Source organism: Felis catus, chromosome D3 (genome assembly GCF_018350175.1).
Source record: "Felis catus isolate Fca126 chromosome D3, F.catus_Fca126_mat1.0, whole genome shotgun sequence".
Lineage (NCBI taxonomy): Eukaryota > Metazoa > Chordata > Mammalia > Carnivora > Felidae > Felis > Felis catus.
This window is the reverse complement of record NC_058379.1, coordinates 50,991,357-51,001,350: the sequence shown is the minus strand read 5'-3', so window position 1 is coordinate 51,001,350 and position 9,994 is coordinate 50,991,357. Positions and strand designations below refer to the sequence as shown.

The 9,994-nt window shown below is 36.0% G+C and overlaps 1 pseudogene; it reads left to right on the top strand.

The window, feature by feature from the left end:
• The first annotated feature begins 239 nt into the window (after positions 1–239).
• LOC101084140 lies at positions 240–4,194 on the top strand (annotated as a pseudogene).
• The last annotated feature ends 5,800 nt before the right edge of the window (positions 4,195–9,994 follow it).

Below are 9,994 nucleotides of genomic sequence, written 5' to 3'. Positions count from 1 at the left end.
TAGAATAGCTTTGTGATCTCATTGTGGGCAAAATTTCTTAAGGAAAATGACCTAAAAAAAATTAACTAAAAATTTAAAAATTTGTAAACTCCCCTTCATTAATATTTTTGTAATTTTTTTAAAGTTTATTTATTTTTGAAAGAGAGAGAGAGAGCATGAATGGGGGAGGGACAGAGACAGAGGGAGACACAGAATCTGAAGCAGACTCCAGGCTCTGAGCTGTCAGCACAGAGCCTGATGTGGAGCTCGGACTGTGAACTGCAAGATCATGACCTGAGCTGAAGTCAGACACTTAACCAACTGAGCCACGCAGTCTCTCCCTGCTCTTCAGTAATATTAATAATGTCTGCTTTTGGCTTTCTGCACATGGATACCGTTGAGTAAGCATGGTTAAGTCTGCCTTCCCACCACCATCATGTCTAAATCAAACTTTACCAAAGAGCATAAGCAGCTGTGGAAGCTCTTCACTGAAGGTTTGAGCTTTGAAACAACCCATAAGAGTCTAAGGAGCCATTCTGAGCAATGGGGAATGCTTGCTGACTGTGTGGTAATGAGAAATCCAAACACCAAGTGCTCCAGAGTTCTTTGGATTTGTCACATATGCCACTGTGGGAAAGGTGGATGCAGCCATGAATGCAAGGCCACACAAGGTGGATGGAAGAGTTGTAGATACAAAGAGGGCTGTCTCAAGAGAAGATTCTCAAAGACCCGGTACTCAAGTAACTGTGAAAAACATTTTTGTTGGTGGCATTAAAGAAGACACTGAAGAACATCATCTAAGAGATTATTTTGAACAGTATGGGAAAATTAAAGTGATTGAAATCATGACTGACAGAGGCAGTGACAAAAAGAGGGGCTTTAGTTTCGTAACATTTGATGAGCATGACTCTGTAGATAAGATTGTTGTTAAAAAAAAAAAATTGTTGTTCAAAAATACCATACTGTGAATGACCACACTGCAAAGTAAGAATAGCTCTAGCAAGAGATGGCTAGGGTTTAATTCAGCCAAAGAGGTTGAAGTAGTTCTGGAAACTTCAGTGGTGGTCATGGAGGTGGTTTTCACGGGAAGGCAACTTGGGTCGTGAAGGAAACTTCAGTGGGTAAGGTGGCTTTGGCGGCAGTTGAAGTGTTGGTAGATATGGTGGCAGTGAGGATGGCTATAATGGATTTGGTAATAAGCAACTTTGGAGGTAGCAGAAGCTATAATGATATTGGCAATTACAACAGTCCATCTTCACATTTTGGACCCATGAAAGGAGGAAATTTTGGAGGCAGAAACTCTGGCCCCTATGGTGGTGGAGGCCAATACTTTGCCAGACCATGAAACCAAGGTGGCTGTGGTGGTTCCATCAGCAGCAGTAGCTGTGGCAGTGGCAGAAGGTCTTAATTACTGCCAGGAAACAAAGCTTAGCAAGAGAGAGGAGAGTCAGAGAAGTGGCACGGAGGCTACAGGTTACAACAGATTTGTGAACTCAGCCAAGCACAATGGCGGCAGGGACTAGCTGCTACCAAGGAGACATGTTTTAGACAACACTTGTGTGTATGGGCAAGGAACTTGGCTGTATTTATAAATAACTATGTAACAAGTTATTTTAGTTTTTATTCTGTGGAAAGTGTAAAGCATTCCAACAAAGGGTTTAATTAATTATTTTTTTGGCACCCATGCTGTTGATTGCTAAACGTAATAGTCTTAATAAATGTGTCTTAAAAAAAAAAATGTCTGCTCCTCTGGACAACTGAGTAGCTCAGTCAGTTAAGCGTCAGACTCTTCATTTCTGCTTAGGTCATGATCTTACCATCCTGAGATGAAGCCTCCAGGGGGGCTCCTCGATGGGTGTGGAGCTTGCTTAAGAGTCTCTCTCTCTCTCTCTCTCTCTCTCTCTCTCTGCCTGTGCCCCTCCCTCACTTGTGGGTGCACCCTCTCTTTTTCTCTCTCTCTCTCTCTCTCAAAAAAATGCTTCTCAAAAGATAGCTGAGAAATTCAAAAAGCGAGACACAGAGTAGCAGAAAATATTCACAGTGGCCTGGCATCCTGAATATAAAGATTCCCATAAGCCAGTAATAAAAAGGTAACCTATTTTTTAAAATGAGAAAAGGACTTGGAAAGCATTTCACAAAGGATACCATATAAATAAATGATCAACAAGCACAGGAAAACATATTCAATGTTATTGGTCTTCAGGGATTGCAAAGTCAAACTACAACAGCCATTACACACACATTAAAATGGTTAAAATTTAAAAGACAGCATAATACCTAATGCTAGAGAGAATATGGGGTATCCAGAAAACTCCTATATTTTTGATGGAGGTTTAAAATGATACAACCAAAAAAAACCACAAAAAAATAAAATAAAATAAAATGATACAACCAATTTAGGAAATCACTTGGCAGTTTCTAATAAACTTGTACTTACTATCAGATCCGGTTATTCTCCTCTGTGTCAGTCTTGGTTCAAGCAGAGGAAAGAAATCATGAGAAATTTGAACGAGGAAAGTGTAATGGAAAGTGATTAAATGTATCAAGGAATTAGAGACTAGACAAGTAAAGACAACTCCAAAGAACACAGGAACAGCACATGGAAGGAGCAGCCACTACTCCTAGGGCTTAGATAAGCACCCGAAAAACGTGATGCCCACCTCTCAGGGGAAGACTCAGTAGGGTGCTCACTGGATGGCAGAAGAGTGTTACCCTTTCATGTCAGTGGAACTTGGTGGAAACGGACTCCTCACGAGTCTTGGGTAAAAACACAACAGCATATTGTTAACTTAGACAATATGTTGTACAGCATTTCTCTATAATTCATTCAATCTTATAACAAGTACAATTTTATACCCATTGGACAATCTCCTACTTCCTGCTCTCCCCACCCCCTGGCAACCACCATTCTATTTTCTGCTTTTATAAGTTTGACTACGTTAGATGTCTCACCATAAGTGGAATCATGCCATATCTGTTCTTCTGTGACTTATTTCACTTGGCATAACAGTTTTGTGTATGACCTTGATTGGGGTCATGGGATTACAGGTATATGCATATTTCCAAACTCCTCAAACTATACATATTAAATATGTGAAGGATTTTTTTTTTATACATTATGCCTCAATACAGATGTTTTAACAAAGTTCTGAGGAAACTTGTTCATAGAAAGGTATCTCACTGGAGACACTGTCCTACGAAACTGACCAGGTTCGTGTGCCACCAGAGGAGTCGGTTTGACTGCCTCTGTCTGCCATTCAGCAGGAATCCGGTGCTGGGGAAGCTCCGTGTGTTGCAGAAGGCAAAGGCTGGAGAAACTGTCCACACTGCGGAAACAGGCACAGAAGCTAACTGGAACCCAGAGGCAAACCTTCCTCCTGCAATGCTTCTCTAGCGCCCTCTATTGACAAAACTGAACATGGTAAAAATGACCAAGGAAAAATATTTAATTGGCCCAGATCCACTTTCACAAAGCAGGCCAAATTTTCGAATTTGGAACTGAGAGGCTATAAATAACTAACCGGTGCGCCTTCCAGGTATTTAATTTCCAAAGTAATAATTTCCAGGTAATAATTTCCCAGGGAAATTAAATTTGTATTTATCATAAACACTTTTAACAAGAATGTTCAATACAGCTTTGTTTGTAATGGCAATAAAAAAGAAAAAAATGGAAACAACACAACACAAAAGTATATTAAAACATGATTAGAGCAATACATTCTGGTATATTTATACAAAGGCACAGTATACAGCAATAACAAAAGAAGATTTCACATAACCTATGCAAATCTCAAAAACATGTTGAGCAAAACATGTGCCTAGTATATGATTCCACTTTCATGAAAGTATCGAAGAACAAAACTAACTTGTGGGGAAGAAATAAGAACAGTGGTTGAGTCTAGGCAGGAACATGGATGAGGATTAACTGGAAAGGCACAGAAGGAACTTTTAGTGCCGTAGTAGAGTTCAATATTTTGATTAGATACTGGTTGCATGACTGTACATTCCTCAAAACCCATCAAACTGTACTCTTAATACCTGTGCATTTCATTAGATATAATTTTGCAACAATTAAAAAAAATTAAACAACTGAGGTGACTTGAAGATCGAATTAGCTAAATAAAGTTGTAATTTTTAAAAATGTATAAAGGGTGTAGGGGCGGTTAATCGACTGACTTCAGCTCAGGTCCTGACCTCACAGTTTGTGAGTTTGAGCCCTGGGTCGGGCTCTGTGCTGACGTCTCAGAGTCTGGAGCCTGCTTCAGAATCTGTCTCCCTCTCCTCTGCTCTTCCCCTGCTTGCACCCTGTTTCTCTCTCAAAAATAAATATTTAAAAAAAAATAAAAATTAATTAAAAATGTATAAATTCTATTTTTTTCCATACTAAAATTTTCTGACACAAGGGCTTTAGTAAGATTTACTTTTATTTTAGTTTATGGTCACATCGTTTCCTAAGTAAAAATGCAAGATGATCAAAACAATATGTATAGTATGGTATATACTCACTGTTATGTAGCCTGTCTTAATTGCTAATTTCCAGGAGCTTTTATATCATTAGCAACAAAGAAAATGGGTCACCTATGTAAACAATTTTTATCTCTATTGAAAGATGTATGTTTTAGCCTTCAAACAATAGACAGCAAAAAGACTTGCTGACAAATACAAACTTCTCTAAAATATGAAGCCAAGCTGAATGCAAGCCTTCTTTTCACACTTTTTAGTTATGTGAAGCACAATAAAAGGAATCAGAAAAAGTTTATCCAGTTATCGTGACCCACAAAACCCACTATTGCCAAGGGGAGTAAAAATGAATTTAATCTAGTTGAAGGTACAGTCAATGAAGAGTTTTTAAAAACTTCTAAGGTATTAGCTTTGAATGGTTATGTATATGTATCAGATCGCATCATAATTTTTACAATATAATGATGCAGTCATCAGAATTACAAGAAACTGTCCAGCATGTATTTTTAGAGGAAAATTCAATACGTTATGTGCTCAATTACATTTGCTGATGTGCAAATTGCCAAGACATACTTTTTATGGAGTAAAACACAAATGATGGCTGGCTATCAGATATCAGTAATGTAAACAAGGCAGTCAAAACAAGTAATGATCTGATTTTGTGCCAACATGAAACAAGAACTAAAGAATGGAGCTGCAAGTCTTAATATTCTCCTGTTTCCTATTTTCATAGAAATGCATGACCATGATCTGGGTTTCTGTGGCAACAGGCAAGAGTGTTACCAGAGTCACGATATAGATAAATGGCTTCTCATATATCTTCTTTGTTATAATCATAGAAGGATATGTATCAGAAATGATGTTATAGCTATATTTAAAGAACAAAACAATAACTATATCCCAGCAGCAGACCTGTGTTCTTGTCAGCATGGAAGGTGGCAACTACAAGAGTGCTTATATCTGTAAATAACAGCACAAGTGACTCTAGTATTACCTGTACCAATTGGTTATTTCTCTTGCTTTCTATACCTTTGTCTTTCAGGACTTACAGAAAACCTGATCATGTGAAGTAAGTATATTAGAAGGAGGATTTTGCACAAAGAGTAAGTGAACTTCGTATTTTGATTTTCATTTCCAATAGATATTTTTAATACTTGAGTGACTGAGTAAAAAGTTAAATATATAAATGATGGCATGTCCTTAGAAGCCATGTATTATTATAAGGGTAAATAAGAAACTTGCTTGGATTTTTTGCGTTTATTTATAATAAAATATAAAATGTATATTTTTATTCTTAATAAAAATTATTTGCTTTCCTGAAGTTAACTTGCTCTTTCAAGGAATATTTCATTTGTTATGTATAATAATGTTCTATTAAAAAGTTACCATAGAAAAATCCATATATACTAATATTGTATATTTATGTTATTTTAGTAGTCTTCCTATAATCCTACCACATCAGAGAAACCCAAAAATGCTGTTCTAAAATTCTGAGCTTTCAAGTAATGTCATGAGGGAAAAATGAGGTAATTTCAAACATTATTAAAATTTTTTGTATTATGCTAATAGAGAAATGAATATTTCAGAATTTATATTAAACTATTTTGAGTAAACACAATTTCATATCACATTTATTTATTTACCTATTATTGATTCTAATATTATCTTAGTATAAATTAGAAAGGAGCTATGAAATTAAATGGAAATTATTGTAAACAAGGTGCTTATAAATACATTAGAAGTCACATAGATAAAAATTCCAAAACTCATGACTGGTATTTGATATTGAACCTTATATATTATGCCATAGAGACTTCCATTCAGGTTAACATCACTTTAGTGATCGACCAAAAGACAACACAGTAAAGTGGAAAATTGAATTACCTTTATTGGCTGAAAATATTTTTACCATTAATATTTTTAATATAGTAATTATTATAATCCACATTTATTTTCTGCTCTTAAGAATTATTACTTAGTGAAAATGTATATTCTAAAGTTCTTTCCTTAATTATATGTTGGCTACCCATATTAAAAAGTGAAATGTATGTTAATAATGACATATTAAGAACTCTGTACCTTCTTTTGTAAAAGTACTTACAAATAATCATTTCAGAATTAATTCATTCTCAAATTTGCCAGGCTTTTGCATAGTCTACTTTCCTCTACTTCTAGAATCTTTGTTTCTTCCTTTAGGATTAGTTATTCCTTCCTGTTGAGAAGGAAGACCTTCCTCTACCTTTCAAGGCCCTTCCAGCTTGACTTAGAATCAAATTTACTCAAGACAGTTTAACAGGAGAAAATCAAATTTAATAGTGTACTATGGAGAATCCACACAGACACGAGATTCCAGAGACAATGAGGCTCCTTATTTGAGCTAAGGAGAGGGGTAGGGTCAGAGGATGCAAAGGAGAGGAAGGATGCAAGCAGGAGAAAGATGTTCTGAAAAACAAAGATTCCCCTATCATGAAGAGATAAGTTTCTTAGATGAACAGGAGCCTCTGTTAATAACTCTCTTCCTGGTACAGGCTCTCCTTTCTGATGTAAATTTGTTGAGGACCAAGAAGAGAGATTTTCTCACATCTGCTGAGTTTTACTTTTAACTCAAAATAATGTTCATACCAAAATGTTCCATCTTGGACCATCCTGCCCTTGGCCTCTACAGTTTTCACATTGTCAGGTTTTAAAGGGTTTATTTTTATCATCTCTTTTTTATCTTATATTTATTTATCTTATATATCTTATATTTATTTATCTTCTTATATATTTATATATATATATCTTATATATTTATATATAATATATATAAAATATATATTTTATATACATATATAAAATATATATATAAATATATAAATATATATTATACATATATTTATATATTTATATATATATCTTATTTATTTATCTTCTTATATATATCTTATATTTATTTATCATCTCTTATTTTATCATCTCTTCCTTTCTCCAAATATTCTCTAGGATTAAGAATGTGATTTTTCAATGACATCTTCAAATTATATTCTTTCCATATATTTTGATCCTGAGTCTGAAGACTTGAAATTATTTAAACTGTTACAGGTTTTCCTATAAATTGAATATTCTTTTAGAGATATTTGTTCATCCTTTGGAGAATTTTTACACTTGTGAAAAGAGATGAAACAAAACCAGTTGAGTATTTCTACATTCTTTCTGTGATGTCTCTTCTTAACCTACATGCCACATCCACATATAAATTAATGATTTAATTCTATTAATTTCCTTCTAAGAGCTTCCAAAGCTTTGTTCCACAAATTTTGATAAATTATGTCTTTATTTTCATTCAATTGAAAATATATTCTAATTTTCTGAGTCACTTACTTCTTGATCCATGAAATATTAGAAGCACATTTTTATTTCCAAATATTTTAGAGATTTTTCAGATATTATTACTGATTTCTAGCATAATTCTGTCACAGAGAATATATTTGTATTTTCCTGCTTCTTAATAAGCCTGATGATCTTTGATTGGATGCCAGGTTGTGATACTGTGATATGAGAAATATTTGGTCTTCACATCCAGTTCCTGGCATAGAGATCCTAAGATCCTTGGGATTTCCTGAGTAATGAAAGTGAGAGGAGCACCTCTTGCTATTCATAATAAGCCTCTTTCAACCGCACCTAAGTTTATGTCAATAAGGTAATGAGGTGACTTTTGGAAAGCTCCTAATGATGAAGGTGCTGACAGTCTGGGGAAGCAGTCATGTCGTTAGAGGGTTGAAATACTCAGCCCTCCTCACTGCCCCTCCAGAGAAGGGAGAGGGTCTGGAATTTGAGTTAATCACTAATTGCCAGTGATTTAGTTAATTGTGCCTACATAATGCAACCTCAATAAAAACCCTAATAGAAGGGGTTTAAAGAGCTACTGGAGTTCAGTGAAAATGTCAAGGTGCTGTGAGGGTGGCACACCCAGAGAATACATGGAAGTTCCATCATTCCTGCCCCCTGCAACCATACCTTGTCTTATGCATTTCTTCCATCTGGTTGTTCTGGGATGTATCCTTTATAATAATCCAGTAAGTCAGGCATTTCCCTGAGTTCTCTGAGGCATCCTAGCAAATTCTTGAACTTAAGGAAGTTGGTTGTGGGAACTCCACAATTTTATAGCTGGTCTGTTAAAAATACAGATGACAACCTGGGACTTGCAATTAACATCTGAAGTGAGCGGAGGGGGGCAGTCTTATAGGACTAATATCTTAACCTACAGGGTCTGCACTAATTCTAGGCAGTTAGTGTCAAAATTGAGTTAAATTTGGTAGGACATTCACTCTGTACCAAGATTTGGAGAATTACTTGGTTTGGAAAAACCCACACATCTGGTGTCAGAAATGTGAGTTGTACAGAGAAAAAGGTGTTTCCTTTGCAGATACTGATAATTGTACTTTCTTGAGTGCTGATTTCTTTTATTCCTATAAATATTCTAGAGTGTTTTTTCTGGGATGCAGTTAAGTTACTTGGAAGTAGCTTCCTCCTTTCTGGTTTTGCTTTTAAGATTCATTAATTAGGACCTGGGACACCTGGGTGGCTCAGTCCAGTGAGCATCTTACTTTGGCTCAGCTCATCATCTCACAGTTTGTGGGTTCAAGTCCCATGCTTTATGCTGAATGCTTGCTCAGACCCTGGAGCCTGCTTCAGATTCTGTGTCTCCTTCCCTCTCTGTCCTTCCCCCGCTCATGCTCTGTCTCATTCTGCCTCTCAAAAATGAATAAATGTAAAAAAAAAAATTAAAGACTCATTAATTAGGACTAGAACAACATAAAGTCTAGGGCTAATTATGCCCCAATACTGAAGTAAGATACTGCTGTGTATATTGTGTCCAATGTCCAGGTTTTCTAGAGTGGCTGATGAAAACAGGCACTATTTCCAGCTCTTTATGAGCACCAGCTACCATTCTCTCTGTGTTGGAAAATTCTTTTCCCAGCCTGTGGTAGTTTCCGGACAAGTATGCACTGATCAGTACTTCCTGAAAACTCAAGGCAGATTTTGTCTTTACAACTCTCACTACAGCTTTCTCCTCTCCAGCTCTCTCTTCTGCAAACTCTAGCCTCTTTGATCACTTGGACTTCAGCCCCATCTTCTCAACTTTGGGAGTCCAATGGACTATGCTTGGGTTTCCTTCCTCAAGCCCTTCCTGCTGAAGGCAGTAAGCTCTAGCAATCACAGGGCCCGCCTCCCTTGTTTCTACTCTTTCAAGGAACACTGTTAGTCGCATGATGTTTCATGTTTTAAAAACCATTGTTTCATATATTTTGTCTTATTTTTCTAAGTTGCTTCAGGGGAAGAGTACATTCAATCCTTGTTTCTATACCTTACTCTGAAGCAGAAGTCACAATCCACTTTTTACATTTCTTATAAGTGGATCCGAACCCATACTCTCCTTCTCACAAGGCTTAATCTCTATAGCGTATTTTAATGTTTAAATTCCTATGATGGTATGCCATTTCTTAAATGAAAATGTCAAAGTAGATACAAAATATAAAATATTACCTACTTCACCTGATCTCACTTTACTATT